The 27,584-nt window shown below is 39.0% G+C and overlaps 1 long non-coding RNA gene across 2 annotated transcripts; it reads left to right on the top strand.

Moving 5' to 3' along the window:
- LOC148791387 (uncharacterized) lies at positions 1-27,584 on the top strand. Of its 2 annotated transcripts, none has more exons than XR_016076455.1 (4): positions 1-236; positions 566-720; positions 14,555-14,645; positions 27,352-27,584. It is a non-coding gene; the product is annotated as an uncharacterized LOC148791387 (long non-coding RNA). The 2 variants fall into 2 exon arrangements; XR_016076454.1 differs by having other exon boundaries at positions 5-236; positions 566-656.

The following is a 27,584-nucleotide window of genomic DNA, read 5'->3' as shown; positions in this document are numbered from 1 at the left end:
ACTGATCTAGAGTGCATGCGCCTTAAAGTCTCGCTTAAACTGGCCTAAACTCGTCAGATGTATGTATTGAGTCCGATGAGCTGCACTTGAGTTTGATCTCTCTCTCTCTCCGACCTCACCTTTCTGTTGGGATATCCGATTAGATAGAGTTTTAAAATCCGGTTTCCGCTATTTCAATCAATTCTCTCGTCAGCAGAAGTTTCTTCTTTCGGGATGATAGTGTGATTTGAATTGTGGTAATATTTCTTTGTTTGATCCACTTATTGATTTTGATTTGCATTTTGTTTATTTTGAGTTTATTGCTTTCAATTGCTGGTTTATTCGAAAGTTTGTTTAGAATTATTGCGGAATGAATGGATGAATGCTTTCCAATTTACATAAGGAATCTTTTGGAAGTTTCTGACTCAGCAACGTGGAGGGCATCCTCTGGTTTTCTTTTGTGGCTTCTTGAATTTAGTTCTGATTTTTTTCCCTTTTTGGAAGTTAACTTATTAAAGTTTTACTTTAGTCTTTATTCTTAGCAAGGAAATCAATTCGTCTTACAAATGTCCTTTCTGAAATGCAGGTTCCTTCTGTGTCTCCATCATATTTATCTTGTGTTTAGCAGTTGTTCTGAACATATAGTCCTAAATTTTACCTTTTCACGAGCAGAATAGGTAATTTACTTGCGGTCTTTGGAGGTGGCAATTCCAAGGCTTTCTCCCCCGTCCCCACACCAAAGTAATTCATTGAGTTTGATCTATTTTAATAGTCGCCATATTATCTGTTGAAAATAGCCGTATGATTATAATAATGGAGTGTGGTCATGGCAATTTGAATGCGCAGCACCATTTCTAGATTGTAAACTATGGATCTAACCTACTTATATAGTTAATCTTGTCTTGTACTACCGTATTGTACTCCCTTAGTTGAATGCTGTTAAAAATATTGTTTTCTTTTTGCCACACAAGTAAAGGTACAAGCCAGGTAGTTGATTCATGATTTCTAGCCCAAGATCAAGAACAATACAGTCATGCTCTAAACTCACTTGACCTTGGGCCCTATGCCCAAGCAATCCTGAATCCAATTACTTAACACAGTTCATCTCATGTTGGATGATCATATAGACTGATTCAGTTGGATTAGGTTGGATTCAGCTTCGTATGCAATAATTATAACTAAAAGAAAATGAAATATATTCACATGATTTATGCTTAAAACAGAAACAAACAACCACAAAGCTACACAGGAAGAGATCTATCACTATAAAGAAACTTTAGATGAACACCAGATATGGCTAGGCCATCTGCAATTGTGTTTTGTTCCTGAAGTGTGATGGTCTCGTCGGGTCACCCTCTTTCTCACCTAGCTGCTTGATAGTGTTTGTACTTAGTAGAATCTCCTCTAATGCTTAGACTAAGATGCCCAAATATCTAGAACTATGTTTACCAGTGAGAGCATCCAGGGTTTCTACCTTTGCAGAGTTGGCAATCCCAGCTGGTCCACTAAAAGCTTAGCAGATGCTACCATCCCTACTTCTAATTATTCCTCCAATTCCAGCAATACCACTTCAGGTAAAAAGGGACCTCCCTGGATTATAGACTCAGGAGCATCTGAGCATATGACTAATGCCCCTACCATTTTTAGTTCCTATTAGTTGTGCTCAGCAGATGGTTCACATATACCTATTGCTGGGAAGGGGAGAGTTAGAGTGATCAATGATATAACTCTGTCTTATGTTTTACATGTCCCTAGACTTCATACCAACCTATTGTTTGTTAGTTCTTTGACAAAAAATTTGAATTGTTCTGTGACCTTTCTTCCTGATAATTGTGTTTTGCAGGATTTGGAGTCAAAAAAGATGATTGGGAGTGGTCGTGAGGTGAATGGAGTCTACCTTCTATATGAGATTCCAAGACATCAGGGCCATCATGTTAGTAGTAGCAAGAGTAGTTGGTTAGAGTCAGTGAATCAGATTATGCTTTGGCACAACCACTTGGGACATCTTTCTGTTAATTCTTTGAAATGTCTTTTCCCAAAGCTGTTCGAATCTGTTCAATTATCTAATTTGGAGTGTAAGAGTTGTCAATTAGGAAAGCATTGTAGACAGTCTTTTAAACCAAGTAATAGAAGAAGTACTTTTACCTTTAATATTGTTCACACTGATGTATGGGGGCCTTATCAAATCCCTTCCATGGGAGGATTCCGTTACTTTCTTTTGTTTGTGGATGATTATACACGATATTCTTGGCTATATTTGATGAAATCACGTGATGAGGTTCCTAATTTGGTATGACAATTCCACCAAATGGTTCTCACACAATTTGAAATGAGAACTAAGGTTTTTAGATCAGATAATGCCAGAGAGTATTTTGAGAAGGATCTAACCATGTATCTCTTAGAACACGATATATTTCATCAGAACAGTTGTGCATATACACCGCAACAGAATGGAGTTGCTGAGAGGAAAAATAGTCACATTGTGGAGGTGGCAAGGAGTCTTATGGTGCGCACTCCAGTCCCTGTGTAATTCTGGGGAGATGCAGTTCTTACAGTCGTACATGTGATTAACCGTGTTCCTTCACGGACTTTGGGGTTTAAGGTGCCATTTTGCCTACTTTTTCCAGATGAAGAGATATTTCATATACCTCTGAGGGTTTTTGGCTGTGTTTCTTTTGTTCACATTCTTAGCTCTCATCGCAAGAAATTTGGTCCTAAGATAAAGAAATGTGTTTTCCTTGGGTATGCCCAAAAGCAAAAGGGGTATTACTATTATGATCCAGTGTCGAGGAGCAGATTTGTCACTATGGATGTTACCTTTTTTGAATCCACATTCTTCTTCTCGAGTGGTTCTCCACAGGGGGAGCGTTTTGGGGTGGAGAACACCCAATCTGTTCCTTTTCCTGTTCCTATGGTGCCTTCATCACTTCAGCCAACACCTACACCATCAGTTCAGCCACCACCTGCACCATCAGTTCAACCAGCACCTGCACCTCTAGTTTCATTACCTGAGCTGCTACGGGCAGCCTCACAGATCAGCGCCGGGAGATGATGGTTGACTCCACACATCCTCGACCCACACCACTCTCTGTTAGTCCTTCTGAAACTCCAGATTCGGCAGATACAGTTCCAGGTATTCCCCTTGAGTCGGTTATGCTTTCTATTGATAGTGTTTCTGTCCCTAACACCATTGTTGCAACTGATCCCACCAACATTGACCTTCCTATTGCACTTCGTAAGGGGAAGAGAAAGTGTACATCCCACTGCATTTCACACCATCTTTCCTACAGTGCCTTATCACCCTCCTACCGTGCTTTTCTTTCTTCCCTAGATTTTGTGTCTATACCCAAAAATGTTACTGAGGCTCTCTCCAAACCTGAGTGAAAAACAGCCATGCAAGATGAGATGGATGCTCAGGGAACCTGCCAGATTTGCGCAGGGAACCTGCCAGATTTGTAGTTTCTTGATTTATTTATTACATTTGGTCTGTAAATAATTTTTTTTTATTTTCTAGACTCAATGTATAAGTATTCGATCTGATGTAATTATTAATAGAAATAGGATTTCTATTTTGTTTAATTTTGGATCGAAGATGGCAGCGCAGAAAGGGAGATTTCGCAGATGGGAGAATCGCTATCTGCGATTTGCAGTTTGTGAAACTGCATTCTGTGATCTAACCTTTGTTTTGCAGGATGGATTGTGCGAACAGCCCTGATTTACTGATTCTTGTTTTTCTTTTATCAGTAATTAATTTCATATTATTTTCTTGAATTAAAGATTTAATTAAAAATCAAACCCTAGACCCATTCGAACCAAGATTGGTTCAAACTGTTTGGACCAAATCTAGGGTTTAATCAAGGCTGAAAGTCAACCCTAATTTCCAACTAATGGGCCTAAGGATTGATATTTAATTAAATGGTTAATTCGGCCCAACCTGTAAAGGCCCAGTTTTAAATAGTTAAAACTGCTAAAAGCCCACCTAACCCTTAAAAGCTATATGGGTTGAACCATTCAGCCCATATACCTAGATAATATTAATGGTTAATATTATGGATTTAAAATGGGCTTCAAATGGGCTTTACAGATAATTAATTGATTGGATCAATTTATCCCTACATGTGATGTATGGATGTGTGATGTGCTACGTACATGGGCCATAAGTACTTGGCCCATGCTCAATTGACAGTGGCTCTTTCGCACACCATGGCTGAATGCACATCATTGCCATGGTGTCCCTTTTGGTCATTGGATGACCTCCCTCAGTGGTGGGCCCCACACCTCATCATGAGATCTCGTGCGGAACCCTAGCCGATTTAGGCCCACCAAAATCTGGCTTTATGAAAGTCGGTGGGAGCCACTTTGGTTTGACCTAAAGATAGAACTAGGGCGTAATTATCTGTTCCCTCTAGATAATATGAGTGCATGTGATAGGGAGATTCATGTGATGAACTCTCTAAAGGCCTTCCATCATTAGCACGAGGATGGGTCCTTCAGTAATGAGGAAACGCACCAGAAAATGGGCTATCCATTTGCTGTTGGGCTTGTCTAAATGTTTCATAAGATGATAGGGGCGTCATAGACTGATGTGGGAGGGGCTTCACTAGAAAATGGGAACTCTCTCACTGTACCTTGGCGTTCACGAATATGATGGGTAAGCACTCACTGGACAGAAAGGTTTACCTGAAAACGGCTCTGAACCTTGTCTGACAGAGGCCAAAGGGAAAACTCATATGATGAGTGGATATGATCCTTCACAGAAATGTGGTGGGGTTATGCAGCTGAAACAGTTGGCCTCATGCACCCTATGTGATTTCCCACATTTCCAGAGACAACCCGTAGTCTCCGTCATTGAGAAAGGAGGGAAATCTCAGAGACAAATAAATGGAAATGGATCGTAGATTAAAATCCATATCTATGAAATGAACATGAATCGAATTAGGTCGTGGACTGATGTTTGTTCTTTTATCAGAAAATGGCAAACAGATCATTTGCAAAGCTACTTGATGACAACAAGTTGAAAGGCCCAAACTATGCTGACTGGTATAGGAACCTTATGCTGGTCCTTGCTTCTGAAAAACTTGACAAAGTGGCAAAGAATCCTGCCCCGGAGCGTCCGGGAGATAGGGCTTCTGAGGCCCGAAGGAGAGACTATCAAGAATGGGAGGAGAAAAACTCCCTTGCCCGGCGTTACATCATTACCTCCTTGGACAATCCGATACAGAGGCAGTTCCATCAGATCGAACTTGCCAAAGACATATTGAACAGTCTCAGGACAATGTATGAAGAGCAGAATCGTTCTACTCGACAAAAGGTCTTGAAACAGTTCATGACCACACAAATGTCCAAGGGTCAACAAGTTCACGACCATTGTCTTTGGATGATGGGATACATCAACGAATTGGAGGCTCTTGGATTCGGGCTGGACCTTGCAACCCAGATAGATGCTATCCTTAACTCTTTGCCTCCTTCCTTTAATCCGTTCATCATGAACTATAACATGAACAAGCTGAATGTCAGCTTACAAGAGCTCAGCAATATGTTGCAAAGAGCTGAAGAACAGATTAAAAAGGATGAGCCTGTAGCCATGCTTGTTGAAGTTGGCAAGACAGGCAAGAGAAAGAGGAAGGCAAAGAAGCCTCAGAAGAAAGCTACTAAAAGCAAGAAGCAGAAGAAAGACAAAGCATCGGATGCCTGTCACTTCTGCAAGAAGACCGGCCACTGGAAAAGGAATTGTCCTGCCTACCTGGAATCCAAGAAAGGTAACTTCGAAACTTGTGTTATAGAAACCAATTTATTGGTAGCTTCTGCGTCCTGGTGTATTGACTCCAGGGCTTCAACTCATGCGTGTAACTCACTGCAGGGGTTCAAGGTAAGTAGAAGGCTGAGTGAAGGAGAAGTCACGCTCTACTTGGGGACTACTGCAACTGTTGTAGCCGCGGCCATAGGAACCGTGGAATTATATTTTAGAGAAGGAATAATTGTACTGAAAGATTGTCTTTATGTACAAAATTTAAGAAGAAATTTGATTTCTGTCTCAAAACTGTGTGCAGATGGTTATTCTGTCTTCTTTAGTAATACGATTACTATTAAAAGAAACAACAGATTCATCGCATACGGGGAACTGGAGAACGGTCTCTATGTTCTACATCCTTCTCTAAAAACTAACATAACCGAAACTACGTCGGTTGAAAACCCCAAGAAGAGAGCCCGTGATATAGTTAATCCCACGTGTCTATGGCATTACCGACTTGGCCACATCGATGTTGACCGAATCACAAGGTTGGTAAAGGATGGTCCTTTGGATTTTCTAGCTGTAGAAGATCTTCCCACCTGTGAGCCCTGCCTACAAGGCAAGATGACGAAATGGCCATTTAACGGTAAGCCTGAAAGATGTACGGGCACACTTGACCTAATACATACTGATGTATGTGGTCCCCTGAGTGTTAGGACACGAAATCAACACGTGTATTTCATCACAGATGATTTTTCACGATATGGTTACGTGTACCTAATGAGACACAAGTCTGAATCCTTTGAAAAGTTCAAAGAGTTTAGACAAGAGGTCGAGAAACAGTTAGGGAGAGAAATTAAAGCCCTTCGATCAGATCGAGGTGGCGAATATCTCTCTGACAAATTCAGGGACTACTTAAAGGACAATGGGATAGTATCACAATTAGCTCCTCCTGCTACACCACAACTTAACGGTGTTTCAGAGAGGAGGAATAGAACCTTATTAGATATGGTCCGGTCGCTTCTCATACACTCAGAGTTACCCACATCCTTTTGGGGTTACGCATTAGAGACTGCGATTTACATGCTGAATCGGGTTCCAACCAAATCGGTTCCGAATACTCCATATGAACTTTGGACCGGAAAGAAACCAAGTGTCAGACACTTGAAGATTTGGGGTTGTCCAGCACACATTAAAAGAACGAGTGCAAACAAGTTGGAATCTAAGACCAGCCGTTGCCTATTTGTAGGCTACCCAAAAGGCTCTGTAGGTTACCTTTTCTATGACCCAAGTGAGCAGAAAGTGTTCTGCAGTCGAAATGCACAATTCTTGGAAACCGACTATATCCTGGACACCCATCGTTAGGAAGTTGTTCTTGATGAGGAGAGCTCAGGAGCAGTGGGAGATGTCCCACAAGTTCTAGGTAGTGACCAACTTAGAAGATCCACTCGGGCATCCAGGCCACCAGTCCGTTATGGTTATGATCAGGATAGTTACCTGGTGGAAACCTTGACTAGTGAGGAGGATCCCGTGACTTACGCGGAAGCTATGTTGGACATAGATTCCCAGAAGTGGGTGGAGGCCATGAGAGCAGAGATGGACTCAATGGAGGCCAATGGAGTCTGGACTCTAGTAGATCCACCCTCCGGGGTAAAAGCAATCGGTTGCAAATGGATTTACAAGAGGAAGAAGGGCCCCGATGGCTGGATTGAGACCTTCAAGGCTCGTCTAGTGGTGAAAGGGTACACTCAGAAAGAAGGCATCGATTATGAGGAAACCTTTTCGCCTGTGGCCATGCTTAAATCCATTAGGATCCTGCTAGCTGTAGCAGCATACCATGATTATGAGATTTGGCAGATGGATGTCAAAACTGCATTCCTGAGTGGAGATCTTACTGAAGATATCTATTTGCAACAGCCGCAAGGCTTCATTGCTGTAGGTCAGGAAAACATGGTATGTAAACTTAACAGATCCATTTATGGGCTTAAGCAAGCTTCTAGAAGTTGGAACATCCGTTTTGACTTTGCTGTCAAATCGTTTGACTTCGAGCAGAATCCGGATGAACCCTGTGTCTACAGGAAGTTCAGTGGAGATAAGGTTACCTTCTTGGTTCTATATGTAGATGACATTCTACTCATTGGGAATGATGTAGGAATGTTAACTACAGTGAAAGTATGGCTTTCGCAGCAATTCTCCATGAAAGATCTTGGAGAAGCCTCCTATATACTGGGTCTTCGACTCTATAGAGATAGATCGAAGCGGATAATTGGATTATCTCAATCTACTTATATTGACAAAATAGTCAAAAGATACAGCATGGAAAACTTCAAGAAAGGAAATGTTCCTTTCAGGCACGGAGTCACTCTCTCCAAGAAGATGTCTCCCAAGACATCTAAGGAGATTGATGGCATGAAAGACGTTCCCTATGCCTCTGCCGTAGGGAGCATCATGTATGCCATGCTGTGCACTCGTCCCGACATTGCTCAGGCAGTGAGTGTAGTAAGCAGATTTCAGGCCAACCCAGGGCAGGAGCATTGGACTGTTGTGAAAAACATACTTAAGTACCTTCGAAGGACAAAAGAGTTTTGTCTGGTGTTCGACGGTAGCTCACTACAGATCCAGGGGTTTACAGATGCCGATTTCCAGTCAGACCCAGATGATAGAAAGTCTACATCTGGATATGTTTTCACGATAGGATCGTGTGCTATTTGCTGGAAAAGCAGCAAACAGGGGTCCACTGCAGACTCCAAGACCGAGGCCGAATACATTGCCGCAAGTGAGGCTGCCAAAGAAGCTGTGTGGATGAAGAAGTTCGTTCACGAGTTGCGAGTTGTTCCGTCCAGCACATCACCCATCCCATTGTTGTATGACAACAATGGAGCCATTGCTTAGGCTAAGGAGCCACGAGCCCACTCGAAGTCGAAGCACATCGAGAGGAAGTACCACATACTGCAGGAGATTGTTGGTAGAGGGGACGTCCTGATTCAGAAGGTAGCGTCAGCGGAAAATGTAGCAGACCCATTGACAAAGCCACTGTCACAAAAAGTGTTTGAGAAACACGTGGAAAGCATGGGACTCCGGCTAGTGCCTGATTGGACCTAAGTGCAACTGGGAGTTGTTAGACAGTTTTGTATGCCCTTAGCTTCAATCAGAATGATGTACTTTATGAGTTTATTGTAAATGAATAAAGATACATATTTGATTCATGTTCCCTTGGTATGTTTCTGTGTAATACCCTTAAACTGGACACTTAATGAGACTCGTGTTAGTTTAGAATGTTCACAGCCGGTGGGTCGGTCTGGGGAGACCTATCCTGACAAGGCTGACACTGTGGTGCCACCAAGTCGGTTGGGGTGGCCTGTCTCAGCTGCCAGGGTGAGACTCTAGGCACATACAGTGTAGGATTAATTGAATCTTTGAACTGGACCAGATTTCCAGTATTGCCCTGGACCTTGGAGATTGATGGGCAAAACTGGAAAGTTACACCCAACCCCTAGACTCGATTATGATACTGCACTAGGTGTCGGATTGGGCTATCTTTAATGTACCAATCAGTGAGATCCTTAGCGGGGGTCAAAACCTGGGTATGTTGGGACAGTCCGAGAATTCATTTGAGTGGGTGATCATAGTGACAGGATCAGCCCCTTTGTCGGACAAAGGTAATGATCGGGGATGCACTCTTACTGATGGAAACCAAGACTGCCGACAGCCGATTTCAACCGTTGAGATTTGTTTTGCAAAATATATTTTATATAAGATATAAAAGTATATATATATGGTTTCTAAAATGTTTGCAAAAGGTTTTAATTCCCGGGATCCATATGAGTGGAGAGTGCAACACTGTTCCTTGCAGCTGAGGGAGAGGTCCTCTCTTGTCGGGCAGTGTATGATCATTATGGGCTGAGAGGTTAAGTGTAAGACCATTGAGGTTAATACCTGATGGGCTAATCTTGCATCTGCCCACAGTCCCTGGGTGTTACAAGGTGGCTTGGCCCAGGGACCTCTTAGGGTAAGTGTTGGGCCCGTAGAGCACATTTGATGGGTTTCAGGGGGTGCACTGTCTTTAATAGTGTATTCGGCCAGGCCTTGTAACAAAGGCTGGGCCGAACCCATGTGGCTGATGTGTAGGTCAATGCTTGGGTCCCACGCCATACAAGGAAGCCCAACTGGGCAGCAGTTAAGAGGGTTAAGTGAGCACGACATGGGCTGATGTGTAGATCAATGCTTGGGTCCCACGACATGGGCCGAACCCATGTCGATCTGGGCTGTTTATTTAGTTAATAAAGGGGCGAAATCTGAAGTGGATCAGCTAATAGGATTGGGCTTAGACCCTATCCACTTAGAGAGTCCAAGATCTAAATAAGATTTAGATCTGGAAACCTCCTAATCAGATTAGGAGATGGCTGATCTGATCTCCAGATAAGATAAGGATTATCCCTTATCACTTAAAGGGACATCTAACCCAAATATGATTTGGATTAGCAACTCCTAATCTGATTAGGAGTTGATCCCTTTAAGATTATAAAAGAAGAAGGGGGCAGCAGCCTTTAGAGATACACTATACACACAGATCATCAAGTTTTCTTTAGTGCTGAAATCAAGAAAAGAGAATTCTACTCCCTGCAAATACTCTCTTGCCGCCTCCCTGTTCTTGCCGCCCTGTTTGTCAGTTCGATCTCCAGTTGTGGGAGAAGTCAAGATTGGATCTTGACATCAGTCCTTTGAGAAATGATTGAAAGGAAGTTGTGCTCACGTACCATCTTGCTGATTCTTGCGAAGGACAGAGTTCTTGGAGAAGAACACTGCTGATTCTGCTCCACCTACACTGCGCCATCTTCAGTGGGAGCAGTCTTTGGATCCTTCCTTGGGCGTGAACACCTTCGTTGGGAAATATTACTTCTCCGTATCAGGTATAATCCTTCCCACTCCTTTTGGTTCAGATCTGGTTCAGTTTATGGTTCAAGATTGATCCTTGAAAATATGATTTTCTAAATAGGGAATACGATTCCCAGTTGAAGGGAGAGAAAAATTTTTGAAATTCGCCCCTTATTCCGCAATCTTTGGGCGTCCATAGGATGGATCTCTCTTCCCTTCATTTCTTTCAGGTGATTGCTTATCACCTTCCTTGTAATCTTCTTTTTGTTCCAATAAATTTTATGGTTATCTTCAAAAAAAATGGAGAGTTGCATCCGGAGTTTTATGTGATAGGTGAATGTTACTTAGGATAAAAGGTAAACTCCATAAAACATTTTAAGGCCAGCAATGTTTTGTGGAAATGAGTGTTGGGTGGAACAGCGCATCCAAAAAATGAGTATGCAGGAATGGATGAATGAAAAATCTAGAAAGGACACAGTCAGAAATGAAGTCATTTGAAAGAACCTAGGAGTAGCTCCAATAGATGATAAAATGGGAGAAAGTAGGCTAACATGGTTTGCTCACGTGTACAGAAGACCATCTACAACACCAGTAATAATAAATTATCTGTTACACCTTACAAGTTGAAGGGGCTAGAAGAGTTGAAGGCAGACTTAAAAGGACATGGGTTGAAGTAGTTGAAAATGATTTAAGTGCTCATAATTCAACAATAAACATGGCACTGAACAGAATGAAATGGCGAAACAGGATTCTTGTAGCCAACCTCAAATTGTTGGTACAAGGATTAGATGCTGATGATGATCTGTTTGTGTGCTGATTAATTTTTCTTCTTTTTTTATGATGGATAAATGACTTATGCATTGGGTGGATAACAATTTATATATTATGATTATTTTGAACTACTACTTTTTGTCCGAACCTATGTGATTTCATCAATTATTTACATTTTTTAAATTTATACTGTATCATTAGTTGTTTACAGATTACATCATGGCATTTTTTATTTCTTGATCATGGCTGCTTTCAGATTGAAATATTTGATTCGTTTTCTTGGATAATCTGATGCCATTTCTAGCCCTGTGGTTTTCTGGAATTTGTTTAATCGTTTGCTTCTTTTCTCCAGTTGTGGATATAATTTTTGATAGATTGTCCGACTTTTAAGCATTATTCTTGGTTGTGGAATTGGATATCTTTTTCTTTTTCTATTAGTGTATAGGTTGCCCTGGGCTCAATGGTTTGTACACTTGGAAGGAGAAGATTGGCTGCCATATTGAGGATTTTGGAAACCAAGAAAATTCTCAGAAATTACAGCAGGTACCATAGGAAAGACCAATCCAAAACTTCTTAAAAGAGTCTGCTCCCACCCTGCTCAATAATCCAAATCATCAGACAAATCAATTGTATCCTGCAACATGGATTCCTCTGGAATGGTACCAATCTATCAGAATTTTTAGTTCTTACTCTACCTTCTAATTCCATATTTTTTTTCTGGCAAAACCCTCAACCCCCAGGAAGAACAAACCCAGACTCTAGCTGATTTGAACTTCTTTATCAATCAATTTAATTAAATATGATTTTTTTTCTTAACCTGACAATCATTCTCCTTCCAAGCACTATGATTAGGCTTATGCTGCTCCTTCCCTCTTCCATTTATACTGTCCAATTCAATCACATCCATACCCTCAACCCCTTCTGAACATTCACAAGTTGTATGAGCATCAGAGACCAAAGGCAAGCTTTGGCTACCTCCAAATAATAAAACTTCCATCCAATTTTCTCAAGCATTCTTCTCTGGTTCTGAACTCCTGGAACCTCACAACACCAACACTACCTCCAAACAATGAAACTTCTGCATGGTTTCCTGAAAGCAACTCAGGGATGTGTTGCTACCTTTTAACCTCTTCTTCTTGTATACCCTCTTAAAAACCCCCCCAATGGTCAGTTCCCCAGAATCTGATTGGTTCGCAATTTCAATAATAATGGACATTTCACCATGTAGAGATGGAGAAATTTTGGAGATTGAAATCAAGTTAAAACAATTTGTTATTGTGATTTTTAATCAATAATATATATTGATAGTAACATTATCGATGATAAAATTTGTTATTTATGTAATTATGTCACATTTATAATTCTTAATGTTTTTTCTGACTAGTAAACGTGTATGTGTATTTCCACGTGGCAGTATCTCTAAAACAACACTATTTATAATTCATGGGCAGTTTCTGAATGGTTATAAGTGGACAGTTTCTAAACAGTTATAAGTGGATAGTTTTTGAAGTGAGAGTAAAGGACATATATGTCCTCTTTATGCCATTGTATGCTTGGACAAGGAAGGTAAAAAACGTCCAATGAAGATTCCAGAAAGAAGGGGCATTCGCTCTTTTATAGGTAGTATAGATAAGCATGTTAAGAAAACATAACTTAACATATAGTGCTACACTAAACTCAACACCTTAATGTTATGGTTTTTTTAAAAGAACATGGTCCATTCTTCTCTCTTTTTTTTTTTTTTTGGTGGGTGGGGGGGTGTAAAAGAAAGAACAGGTTCCATGGGTAGAGGCCCTAGAACTGATCTTGGAACCACCAAGGCCCGAACAATCCTAGAACCAATCTTGACAGGGTAGGTTCTGGTTCCAATAACCTGGAACCGGCCCCCATTGGGAATAGGGATGTCAAAGGTCAGGTTCGGCATGGGTTTGCCTCAACCCTAACCTGACCCTCCAGCACTCCAACCCAACCCGGCTTAAAAATACATGATTCCCAAACCTGACCCGACCCTATATGCTTTAACTTGATTCCTACTCAACTTGAGCCGTATAGTTTTAAATGTATTTTTTAACACATTTTGAAGACCTAAAATACATTCATTTAAATAAGGAAATTGTTTTATAGATTCTAAGGTGTTATTTTTTCAATTTAAAAAAAAAGAAGAAAACCAAAATCAACATATAAATAAATTATAAACTTTAAACCTATAAAGTTAGAAGTCAAAAAATTGCAAGAATACTTGATATATATATGCAAGGTATCATGACCTGGCGGGGCGGGTCTACCAAAACCTGACTCAGGTCAAAGAATCAAAACCCTAACCCAACCCTAAACCAAATTTACTTGACCCTAACCCGACCCTATAGGATCGGGTCAAGCCGGGTTTACCATTTAACCCGATCCATTGACATCCCTAATTGGGAAGGTTCCAAGTTCTGCCTTGAAACCAAACTGAACCGACCCATGCTCACCCCTGGCTGCAGCCGTGGAAACCCAGGAGTTTTTGGCAATGAGGGTGTAATTAGAGACGGGTAATGGTGGCATCATTCTTAGCTTCTCAGGGCTGGTCGGTTTTGGTAACTCTGTAAGAGCAGAAACTATGGTTCTAACAAAAAGCTTACAACTGGCATGATTTGCTGGATGGAGAGAATTAATTGTAGAAGGGGATTTCCAAGTGGTCATTAACTGGTTGCAATCCAGTAAGGAAGTACCATGGATTTACAAATTAATGGTTAGACAAGGTAGAGCTATGGTTGATGACCTGAATGCCTTGTTCAGACTCTGCTGGCCTAGCAGACCAACTAGCCTGAACAGGGGTTAATGGACTACTGTGACTGGGGAATGCCATGGCGTGGTTATAACTTGTAATTTTGCTTTTTTTTCCTGCATTTATGATTCTGGTCACCACAACTCTTTTCTTTCTTTGAACACATTTTTGCCCAGATTCATGAGAATCTGGTGCCATTTAGTTGCAATAGTATCAATGTTTTACTGTTGCTTATGAATGAATAAAGTAATTCAGTGCTTTCTTCGCAATGGAATTTCTTATTAGCCATCCTATAATTCTCTAGAGTTGACTTGCTAAGTTTTGCTTTGTTTTCCTATAATGTAAATATGGATGATTTCTTGTTTATTGGTGTGTGTGTCTTATATATATATATATATATTCTTCTCCATTGTCTTGCACCTCTTTTACAGAGGAAGCTAGCCATGAGAAATTAGCTGTTCAATCCATTCATAGAGAGTTACGCGAGGCAGATGAGGCAAACTTACTTGAAGAAGGAAGAAGGTAATGCCGTTATTCTTTCTTCAGATAACAATTCTTTTACGTGTGCTTAGTGCTGTACAGTGTTTATCGATTAGGATTGCAAGTGCTGTATTTCATCACATATATGGGGTGTTGGGCACAAGATTCCCAAAATCTACATTTGTCAAAGTAAATATCCTGGATAACTAAAAAATATAGTTCTAGGACTCTTGTGAAGAAACTCAAAATCATCACATATGGGGCCTAAATTAATGCATGGCTATGAATCTTTTTTTTGGAAATTCTATATAGTTTATGCATATTCATTCATTTTCTTGCAGGACATCACGATTTTGATGAGTAAACTTTGCTTCATTATGGGTCATTCTATTATGCTTTCACTAAGGTCCTGAGGTAATAGTATATGGCATTAGGTGTTTGAGTGGGACTCCTACACAAGGGATCTAGTTACCCATTTCCTTATAAACCTGAGACATCCTAATTCATGGAAAACCCGGTTAACTCATGTATGGTTCTATTAGATAGGGTGGTAACATCTCAACCATTGACATCGTTACTTTATACCTACATGTTATGTGCCGGATATATACCATTGGTATGTAGTTCAGTGAGACATAGGTGTTAAACTGTTAATTATTGGTAGCTGTTGTCTCCACTCATGCAAAAACAACATTTAGTCCTAGGCGTAATAAGTTCAAAGGGAGCTTCTTTCCATTCATTTTGATATATCAATGGGTGAGGTTTTGTTTGGCCAACAACTCAATATTTTGGATAACTGGAAGTGATCCTAAGGTCTGGGCAGTGTTTCATGGCACCCCATCAGTTGAGGGAACTTGTACTCTCCAAAATATTTTGGGACTTAGCTATAGAGTGATTCAGGCAGATTTACTAAAATGCCTGCCACATCAACTCTCCAAAATTACTCTCACTCACTTTAAATGCTTCTATGTAAACAATATTCCAACCATTTAGGGGGTGTTCTTTTTTTCTTTTGAATAGTAAAGGAAAAAAATTAATAAAAGAAAAAACTGAGAGCATCCGACAAAGGTGTTAAGACAAAAATCCAACCATTTATGGGGTGTTCTTCTATGTAACAATAATCCAACTATTTAGGGGGTGTTCTTTCCATGGTTGTGTTTGTGTTCCATCTGGTTCACAAACAAAACCGCATGGTTCAAAAGAAGACTGACGTGGCCAAGTAATCCTGTGTATCTCGGGCCATATTCCTATAATGTATAAAAGGCAAATATATTTTATACACGTGACAAAGTATAATTATATATACTTTTTAACATATTATATATTTCCACATATTACATATTTTTTTAATATAACACACAATCACACATTTTTTGAACCATGAACCAAACACCACCTCAAACTGTCCAATAGGGCACTCTAGCATTTGTGCTTTTCTAATTTATACATAACTTATGACCCATTGTTTGTTAGGCCTTTTTAATTAACATCGGAATTAGGAAAACAATAAAAAACAACTAGTGTGGCCACATTGCGAGTAGGCAATGACTGAGTTTGACATGTCAATTGTAAAACTAATTTAATTATTTAAGTTGTTATGCTTGTATAGTTCTATGAGTTATACAAATAGATAAAAAATCATAGTAGTTAATATTTAGGGGAATCTTCATTTACCCCCACTCCACAAATTTTCACTTCAATCATACAGTTGGGAACAATGACAATGGGGAATTGATGCCAATACATGGATGGTATGGTGTGATAAGTGGGAGTGTTAGAAGTTTTAAATTGTTGTGAGTGTACAGTGAAGCAAAAATTTGTGGGATGGGTTTTAGTGAAATTTCCCCTAATATTTATAATAAATGTTTATTCAGATGAGGTGTGTCCATGTATCCTTCTTTCTGGGGTTCGCTGAGTGGGACTCCTAAACATGTTCCAAACTCCAACTTCCATAATGAGTCCATGCAACAATGGTTTTGGGAATGTTCAATAAAATCGTACATTTAGACAAGAGAAGAATATCATACTCAAGGTTTTCTATAGACTAGAACAGTTGTAGATGTATCTGGTTTTAGTTGGACTCTTGACTATTTGTTTAACTGTTTTACACTATTGTTTTACACTATTTTTTAACTGTTAATGGAATTATTTTGCTAGCAATTCTCACAAGTAGGGGCTGCAATTTGTGGGAACCCCCACAGGAGCTAGGCATTCAATATAGTGGAGTAAATATGGGGGAAATTCATGCTAGTTGAGAGCTGGAAATCGAAGCAAAGAAGCTTGTGTTTTAAGATTGCAGAAATAAGGGACAGGTATGCTTGAAGGTTAGGGAAGAGAAAAAAGCCACTATGCAGAAAAAGAAAATGGTTTGAAGTGACACTGAAGATGGAAAGGATGAGCTTCACAGTCGAGCTAAGAAATAATACGAATAAGAGAATTTTTTGGGGAAGGAAAGAGAGAAATGGTGTGTATTCCGGAAGGAATCAAGAAGGTAGGATGGAGGACGTTTACAGAAAAGTTATTGACAGAGGAATCAAAGACAAGTAAACAAAAGAAAACTCCGGAAAAAGAGGAGAGGTCAGACATGAAGGCTAATACGGTAAGTAGTGGGAGCACTCGAGTCAAAGGGCAGTGGCAGAACAGAGACCGAAGTTGACAATATCATGTTCATTAAAATCGCATAAGTTGCAAATGGAAGTAGAAAAGGACATGTGGGAAAGAAGATTTGTTCTAATCGCCAGTAAAAAGATTGTTGATTGGAAACTGATTGTGGATAAAATAGTGAGGAATTTTAATATTACTTCTTCAATATTAGTGGTGCTGTTTAGCGATAATAGAGCTGTCCTTGATGTTGGTTGTTGGGGGCGAGAAGGTTGAGCTTTCCTCAATTGAAACCCAAGAAGTGTTGGTCATCGTTGAAGAGTGGCATATGTCTTGCAATGAGCAAGACATTGCGGTGGAAAGCTTCAATATAAGTTAGTTGGTTGGTCTGCCGTTTAATTTCGGAGGACGATTGTGGAAAGGATAATCTCTTCAATGAGAGGTCTGATGGAGGACTGTAGTCCTGTAGCTTCAACAATCTGCAGGTGATTAATATGAAGATACGTGCGATCAAATCGGAAGAAATTCCTCATGCGGTGGCCATTTTCTCTGATGCATTATGGATGAAGACACGGATCTTGACGGAAGTGGAAGCGACGCTGTGGAAGAACTGCTCAAAGGAGGAAGATGATGATGATGTGGATGGCAGGACATAACGTGGCGAAGAAAGGAAGGATGGAAGGGAAAGAGGAGAAGGCAGACTTTGTTGGGAAGGGGGACATTCGATTCCCAGTAACCAAATAATCGGTGGTAGTAGAAAAGAATTTAATATTTTGGGAAATAGTCTAAAACTAAGCATGACTTCACCTTTCAAAACGTTTAGAGAACCCCATATCAGTTTCTGTTATATTCCACCGATTGTGTTTCAGTGTTTTTTTTTTTCTCTTTCTCCTCGTTCATCAAGCATCAGCTACCTTCTCAACTGCTGCAGCCTCAGCATTTGCCCCCAACTTAGCTCCTTAGCTTCATAGTCTTTTACAGCCGCCTGGATTACATCCTCCGCAAGCATGCTGCACTGGGAAGCGAGAGATGCTTTGCAATCTCCGTGTTTTTTATGGCTAAGACTTCATTTGTTTCTCCGTTACCCATTCAGTAGCTATAAAAGAAAAAGCGATGGCGGAACTGAACTTCCTCCCTTTGTTCCGCCTTTACCCATTCAGTAGCTACAGAAGAAGTGATGGTGGAACCGAATCTGAAGGCATTTTTACAATGCAGCCTACTGCATCCCCACCCTTTAGTGCCAAAATAAATAAATACACATTCAGGCATCGACAATCTTCCCAGTTTCTTCATGCAGGAGCACCAACAAGTCCTGTTCCAACTGTAGGGTCGTTCTTGTCCAAAGATCCGATGTTATGGGGATTATTGTAGTGATCGGCGACCCTCTCATGGTAGAGACGCAGCAAAGTTTGTGGCTATGTCTAATTCCTCTAGCTCGAAAACCCTAGAAATCTCTTACAACCAAACCTCAACATTTTATTATCCTCCCAAATTATTTTTTTTTTTTTGGGTTTATTCTTTGGTTCTCTGGAAGCAACAACAGCCAGGATAACTTGAGAGAAGAAAAAGCAGTGTGGTTGAGATGCATGATGCCGTTTGCCCCTTTCCTCTTTAACGATAGAAAAGAGAAAAAAAAAGGTGGGGGACCGAAGGGAGAGGAGAAGAAGAAGGGGGAAAGAAGAAAAGAGAAAGGGGAAGAAGAAGAACAAGGAGGAAGAGAGAGAGAAATAAGCGCACCTCTGGTTCGTTGGGAGGTAGAAGACGACGAACAGTGATTCTTCCAACATTTCATAAAAATTGTATCTATGCTGACATGGACAACATCCGTTAATGAACACTAAAACTCCGTTTGGTGAGTTCAAATCAGCCCCCACGAGATTGCCCTCAAAACGTCTCACGGTACATCTTCGCCGTGTATAGAGCATCCCCCCGATGATGATATCATCATTTTGGGATTATCATCGGGAGATGTTCCCAATACATGGTGGAGATGTGTTCTCGAATGTTGTGGGGGGCAATCTTGTTGGGGGTTGATTTGGTCTCTTGTTTGGTTTGTGGGAAGATTTGGGTGGAATGGGAAAAGATGGGACAGGATGGGATGGGAAAGTGTAAAAATTTACACTTCCATTGTTTGGTTTTATATATGAAAAAATAATGGGAAAAGCATTGTGACGAGCTACTTCTTTGCTGTAGGGTGCTCTGTTTCACCAAGAAGAAGACGAATAATAGTTCACCGACGGAAAGCGAAGATGATGAACAGTGCCGCTTGTCACCATTAGAAAGCAAACAATGCCCACTGGACACAATAGTTCGGACTAACAGATAGCAACAGACCGTTCGGACTAAAAAGAAACCTAATTTTCCTATTCGGAAGAAGATGAAAAAGGAGGAAGGGGAGTGACTGTTCATCATCTCCTACCTTCGGACTAACAAGTAGCAACAGACCGAACCCCCATCTCTCTCCATTTCTAAATCTTACTTGCATATTCATCTCCTTCTCCCTCCATCCTCTTCTCCGTTCGTTAGTCCTCTATCGAACGTCTCTGTTGGCGACAAGGGAAGAAGTACACCAGAGTAGATCGCATTTCTCATATCGTTTTCAACATAAACCCAACACTCACAAAGCTACAGTCGGTAAGCTTGATTTTCTTAATTGAATCTCTCCAAACCAGCCACAAATCATCGTTCTTGTCTAAAGAGAGGTACTCTGAAATCGAATCAAGCTCGGATCTCCTCTATACACCAATTGAGTTCAGGCCAGACACATAAGGTATTGATTGTCCAATTCGCCTTAAACTTAGGAAGAGCTACCAAAATCGTTGGTGAAATATCACCGGACTAGCTCCTATTTCTGGGTTCGAACGGGGAAGAGGAGGTAGGAGATTGCCGATGGTAACAAGGAAGGCACTGGTTCTCTCCCTCCTCTGTTCATCGTCACTGGTTGCCTCCTCTGTTCGTTGTCGATGGTAACAATGCTTTCTCAAAATTTTCCACCGGGTTTGCACATTTTTTGTGCGACTCCAAATCCACAATTTTGAAATTTGACATCTCACATTTTTTTATCTCATCCCTTTATTTCCCTTAAAACAAATGAAAAAAAAAAAGAAATATTTTTGAAATATTCCATTTTTCTCATTCACTACAAGATTCTTTGTACGTTTTGAAAAGTTCAAGAGAAATGCTGAAAAGCCATGATGAATTTTAGACAATATCCATAAAAATTTTAATTGTATGGAAAAGGAGATGGATCCATCCCTTGCTGACATATTAAAGAGTGGAGTGGCTTCAGAATTGGTGCGACCCCTTAATAATGGCTCCCGGACAGATGGATTTAATTCGACACATGCACACAAGACTGCTTTAGGTTGAGAAGATAGAGGCCTCACGAGGAAGAGCCAGATCCGATTGACGGGTCAAATGGGGATGACCAGATGAGGGTTTAGAGCAAGCTGTCGGGTTTGACATTGATAGTGGTCACACGGGAGGTAATAAAAATGTCACATGGATAGGCTTAATTCTGAGGAGCACAAAATCGATGGGATGGATTAAGAGATGGGGCTTAAGGATAGTGGGTTGGTGATTATTGAAGAGGCACATGAGATGTCCAAACTCCAAAGAGCACATGATTGGCTTGGGAGGGAAGATGAAGTTTATAACTAAGGGTATACCATCTTTCTCAACTTTTGCTCGTGGGGGAGACGATGGAAATGGTGCAAACAGGGAGTTGATTGTTGGTTCTCAGGGAGTGGAGAAGAAAGCGATTGAAAAGGATGAAGTGGTTGTGCTTGGTGTGCCAATGTACTCACGATGACAAGGCCCTGTAACAGTTGGCCGAAGGTCTCTTAGGGAAGGGTTAACTTTCGTTGACGGAAGGGAGGAAACTATGGAAATGACTGTGGAAAGGATGGAAGAGAAGGAAAGAAATGAGGTTGAGAAAAGCCCAAGGATCGTTGTAAATGAGGTGGAGATTAGCTCAGTGGAAGAATTAGAAAAGAGTGTCCTTATTAGGGATGTAGGGGAAAGGGAAGGGAACGGAGAGCTTGAAGAAACTGAAAAAAGGGTCTATTAGAGGAGAAAATACAGAACGACTCCATTAGGGAAGGTGTGGAAACAGAAAAGGAGGATGATGAGATTCATGAAGTGGAAAGAATGGACGATTGGAAACAATAATCAGCAAAAGAGGTGAATGTAAGTAAAATGTTGGGAGTAATCTTCTTGGGTAGAGAGGGTTTTGCTAGGAAAGCTTTTTGGGAGAAAGATGGTTCAGCCCAAGGTCAAAATTTATAGGCACAAAGTACTGTTGGGGTAGTGTCAGTTCGGAATTGATGCCAATTCACAGGCGGGATAGGTGCATAGAGTGTGGATTGTTGACATTTTGAATGTTTATAGCTCTACAGTGAAAATAAAAATTTTGTATTGGGTCTGTCAATACTTTTCCGAAACTTTTTTGGATGTGAATGAAGACTCTTTCACATCTGCGCCCCACAGCACATCCCCACCTTGTATTGAGAATATCTCCCGATGATAAGTGCAGAAGATGATGAGACATTACTGGGAGATATTTCCAATACAAGGTGGAGATGTGTTGTGGGGCACTGAGGGGCGCCCCCTTGAAGGGTGCAGATGTAAACTCGAAAAGGACCTGGATAAATTTTCAAAGGCCGATAAGGACTTAACAACTTCAAAGGTTCGATGTACTGTAGGGAAGGATGACAGTTTGAAGAAAGGAGTAAAACCTTGGCAACATAAGGAAGGTAGTGTGATGGCAGAGCAAGTTTTCAAGAACACAGTCTTGGAGCTTGAAAGGATGAATATAGGAATGAAATTAAAAAGATCGGAGAGGGTCTTCCTAAGGCAGATAAAAGATTTAGACCTCAAAAACTCAATAGAACTGTGACAGTTTCAAAGGTGTTTGCTAGACTGAAAGGGGGTCTATTTGGGGTTGGTATATCAATAAGAGGATCAAGAAGGCTAAAAGAATTATAAAGAAAAAGCAAGACAATCCTAACGTGGCCGTTGCTGGTTTGGGGTGAGTGAATTTTGTTCTTTTTTGGGTTGAAGATTAAGTCTGGGTGGTTTGTAAGGTTGGGTCTTTAGATGGAGAGTTGGGTGTCAAGTGCTGGGTCAGTTTGTTGTTCAATTTGGCTAGTTTGGGATGGGTGTGATGTGATTGGGGATTGTTAGGGCAGGGTTTGTTATTGTTCTGCTTGTGGTGATTTCTTATCACCGTCTTGTATTTCTTTCTTTCTCTCTTCTTTTTTAATAAAATTTTTTCTTTATCTATTTTCAAAAATACAACTCTACTCTCCAAAATAGGGAGCAGTAATCAAAATAGAGGTTTTTTTGTTAAAATAATTTTTACAAGTTTCATTGTTTCAAGGATCTTTCGATAAATCCCATTTTAGCATTTCCTACTCTAGGAAGCCAGTCACTCTCAGAGATGGAAAGGAGCATAAGAAATTCAGAAACCGAGAGTTTGTTTTTTGTTCTTTTTTAGAGCTGCCAATAGACATTGCCTTCAGAACCTAAGAGACCCAGGAAGCAGAGCCTTTTGTTCAACTAAGTGTGTCATATTTTTGGTTAATTTAGATCCAATAAAGACGTAGGGAGTGCATATTAATTGCTTTGTAATTTTCACTGGTTTTCAAATCGCCTATGTCTGCCTTTATTTATAAATTATCAAACGGTAGAAGAAGAATAAATATTCTGTCACACAATTATAGTTTATTTATAACCTTGTGTTTGTCGTGTAGTTGGATTTCCAATATGGTGAATTTTATAGGTATCCCAATGTTTTAAAAATTGACCTAAAGGTCGAACCATTTTTTACTTCCGAGTAGCGGATCATTGGTTCAACTGTCTGGATTGAACAGGTTAAATCGTCCTACATGTATTTAAGGTATACATATATGTATATATAAATAATGTGCAATTATGTTTTAGATATGTTATATATATTTTTTTATATTTAATTTATGCTTTTTTAATGACAAATTTACAAAAATGCAGTGCATTGAAATGTATAGATCTTGAAAATTTATCCAAAAAAAAAAAAAATCGCTCTAATCAAACATCGAAATACAAAATTATAATTTCTGAACATTTACATGCATTAAATGTACAATCCGTGATCTGATAGTCAAACCAAACGGATCAATAGTTCAACCATCCGAATCAACGGTGGGTGACAGTACGATTGATTCAACTGGCCAAGTTATGATGGTTGTTGGGAGTTTGTTTCGTGGTTGTTTTCTTCATTTGAGTCGTTTGTCATTTTAACTAAAGTGAAGAATGTGCATGCATGCTTGTGTGATTCTAGTAAGTTGTATTCATGCTTGTGGTGCTTTTAGTAATTCATTATTTGATGTTGATTGAGATGCATATATGATACCTCAGTTGTCAATCATTTCATAAAGTTCTGTTTTCTGTTTTTTTTTTTTTTTTTTTTTCTGTGAGATGAGCATGTATTTGATTGCAAGCCCCTCTGCATCTGATGGTGTTTAAATAAATTTAATTTTTGACACACAACAAAAAGAAATTTATTTATTTTGGGTTCGCTAACACTTTCAACCAGTCATTTGACACTTATTTTTCCCAGCATCATATTCTTCCATATGTTCATTATATGATATTTCCCCATGTTACTGGGGACCTTGTTAGTTGTTTCTTTTCCTATCTATTCCTTTACTATCTTAGTATCTTGTTAGAACATATTTTTGTATAAATGTATAGGCTTACTGAACTTGCATAGATACTTATGCACTGCTTTGAATCATTGACAAGATTCTAAATTACTTATCCATATTCATTAATAACCCAAATGTGGTAAGTGATCGTACCAAGTCATACAACCTCTTTCTTGTACTTGTATAAGTGTAAAGTGTTTGCTGTACAAGAAATTACCAAAATGCCCCTAACACAACCCATTACATATATACACCTGAAAACTTGCCCTTTAGTTGAGTGGTCAACTTGTATCAATTTATGATCAAACTTTAGCCTTTTGAACACCCTTACTGTTAACCATAGTCAAGTCACCAAGGTGAGGGTAAGCAACAAGGGGGCGCCTTGTCGCCTAGTCGTGTAGGCGAATGTCTAAGCTTCGCCTAGGCGATGGATTTTTTTTTAAAGTAAAAACATGTATCTTAAAGTAGTTCCCTAGGTTCCATAATCATATTTCCTTAATAAATATTCATAATTTTCATAAGAAAAGTATAAATTTCATGTTAAAGTATAGAAAATCAACATATTCATGAGAAGAAATAGAAGAAAGAAAAGAAAATTTAAAAAATATAGGGGCTGAATCCCTATTTTTGTTATAAGAAAAGAAGAAAAGAAAATGTAAAAGAAGAAGAAGAAAAAGAAATTAGTATATAAACACAAAAAATTAGTAAAGAAAAAGAAAAAATGTGTTGATTGGACAACATTTTATGTTCTTCCTTATTTATTGGTTCAGGTTTTGAAGTCTTTGAGGGTTCAATACAGCATTTAGCAATGTTTGTGTTGATTAAACCTTAACAAATAATAAAATAATAAAAGGAAATTAGTATATAAACATACAAAATGAAGATTTTAATTTAACAATGTCTATTTTATAATTATAACCCAAAAAATTAAGAATATAAAAATTTTTTATAACACGCTATAGAAAACTAATTGGCGATTAAGCAAGACGAGCCTTTCTTTTATAAGATATGGGCTCACTTTCTGAAACCGTTTGGTGCCCAATGGATCAAAATTTTATTCTAGCAAAACTGATTTCTTAAGTATTTCCTTTCTATTAATGCTTTAATTTGCTAATTGGGTCCAAGCTCACATCATGTCATCTATATGAAACTCGTTGAACTCCTCTTTAGTGTGCAACCAATGGGAAACTAATAGATATTATGTCTATTGATATTCTTCAGCCAAGTGCTCCTTCTCCAAGAATATTATATGACATTTCTCTCTTACACAATCCATAAAATAGCAGTTTCTAATACATCTCCACGCTATCTCGCCTTTTTTTCCTTCCAGGTGAGAGGCACTAGTTGAAAAGAGAGTTGTGAACTTGGGATATCTTTTTTTTCCCTGGGCAATTTGGGATATCTCCAAAACTTTGCAATAAAAGATGTTTTTTTTCTTCATTATTTGTCTTATAAACCCCAAATAATCCAATGAAAAAGTGGATTTATATAGGAAATGGCTAAGATTAAGAAATCTCACACCTAAAGAGATTCCACCCTTCTAGAAGCCCTCCCATAATCTATTATATCTACTATAAGCTTGATCATATCGTTAAGGATAATGATTGATCAACTGTAGAAGTATTAAAATGATGGCCTTCCAAGGGAAAGAAAGAATTACTCTTCTTGAAAGGCCTACTTCCCAACCAAGACCGTTGATTACATGAATTTTTTTTAAGCACAAAAGCATAAACTATCAGTCTCCAAAGCAATCTCTTCAACCATGAAGTTTTTCTCTCTTAACCATTTAATTCCTAATCTTCTCTCTTTTTTTCTAAAAGCACCTTCACAATTTATCAAATGGACTTTTTTAGGGTCATATCTAATCCACTCCTCCCACGACCCTGGGTAGTTAGGAATAGGGAAGCAAATGAGTTGATTTTACCCAAAACTGAATAGAACTGACTTTGAATGGCCCTCGAACTGACCATACCCAATTTGTTATTGGGTAAGGTCCAGTTCCAAGGTTTGGGGGTTTTAGGTTTACCCTATCCAGAGAGAACCAGCCTTGATTGGCCTTGGTGGAACCAGCCTTTGAACTTACCATAATATATATATATATATATATATATATATTAAATTATTCAACTTAATCAATAAAGATAATATAATTTTTGAACTATATTATTATTATTGAAAAACAAGTTTAAACATTTTATATTTGTGATTTTTAATTAATAATATATATTGATAGTAACATTATCAATGATACAAATTCTAATTATGCAATTATGTCACATTTATAATTCATAATGTTAAAAGAACATAACTTAACATATAGCACCATATTAAACTCAACATATATAGCCATTAGTTTCGACTCTTAATGTTATGGGTTTTTTTAAAGAACATGTTTTTTTTTCTATAAAGAAAGAACAGATTCCACTGGTAGACCTTGGAACTACTAAGGCCAAAACCGATCTTGACAGGGTAGGTTCTGGTTCCAAACATGGAACTGACCCCTATAAGGAAGGTTCTAGGTTCTGTCTTGAAACAAAACCAACCCATGCTCACCCCTGGCCAGGAACATCACTTCTTAATGGCCTTTTCTTTTTTGTCATCTCTTGGTTCTCATGACCCATTAGAACTCTCATGACTTTTCAATCATTTTCATAACCTTTTTCCCGTGTTTGAAGCATAGAGAAGTAATAAATTTATAACTTGAAGGTCTCATAACCTTTAAGTTAAATCTTAAGTATTGAAATAAGATGAGTAAAACATATCTAAAATACTAATAAAGGAAAATTAAATAATTCAATAAGACAAATAATAAAAATAAACTAATACAATTTAATAATTGGTTAAAAATCTTATTATAATTATAAATAATATTTTAATATTATCATTATAAAATCTCTCTCTCTCTTTCCATGGGACAATTTGAGCCCACACGTTACTATTTGTGTTGATGTTGAAATTCGACAACACATAAGTAGTGTTTGAAAACACTTAAACAAATACTTCTTTTAAGACATGGCACCACACATTAAGTGTTTTTAAGCACTTATGGGTGTTTAGTAAAAAAGAGGGTAAGAAGTACTTGTTTTTAAAGTACTTATTTAAAAAAGTGACTTTAAGTTAGTTTTTTTCAAGTACTTTTTAAAGTACTTCTCCAAAAAACAGGACGAACCAGTCCCTAATATTTTCTTGTAATACCTAAAACACCCCCACACTCATTTTCTCATTTTTCTCTCCCTCTCTCTCCTTGTCTCTATCTCTCTGCCAGCACGGCGTCGGCAGCCGGTGTACCAGCAACGTTGGCGGCCGGTGTCCAGTTTTGAGGCTCGTGTTTCTCTTGTTCTCAATCTAGCTACTCAGATCTCTCTGTCTCAGCGAAGTAAATATTCAAAAGCAAAAGAAGAAACATTCATTTTTGAGATAGAATCGCTTCTTCAACTTGATTTTCTGTTCTTTGTTTGCAGTTTAGTGGATTTGGCAAATGAAACTGCGAAATATGCTTTCCCGAAGAGATTCGAAAGTCACAATTTAGAGGAAGATTTGATGACAAGTAGTTTTTTGCAGTCAGTTGATTCATTGACTATTGGATTTTGTTGAATTTGATCGAAATATGGATTTGGTTTGTGACTGTTTTATTAAATCTTGAATCATGAAACTGGTCTGCAACCGCAAGCTCAGTCTGTGTTGAGGGTTTGGC

The sequence above is a fragment of the Nelumbo nucifera genome, chromosome 5 (genome assembly GCF_055504915.1).
Source record: "Nelumbo nucifera cultivar China Antique chromosome 5, China Antique-T2T, whole genome shotgun sequence".
Classification (NCBI taxonomy): domain Eukaryota; kingdom Viridiplantae; phylum Streptophyta; class Magnoliopsida; order Proteales; family Nelumbonaceae; genus Nelumbo; species Nelumbo nucifera.
Note: the sequence above shows the minus strand (reverse complement) of the source record. Positions and strands in the feature narration are given on the sequence as shown.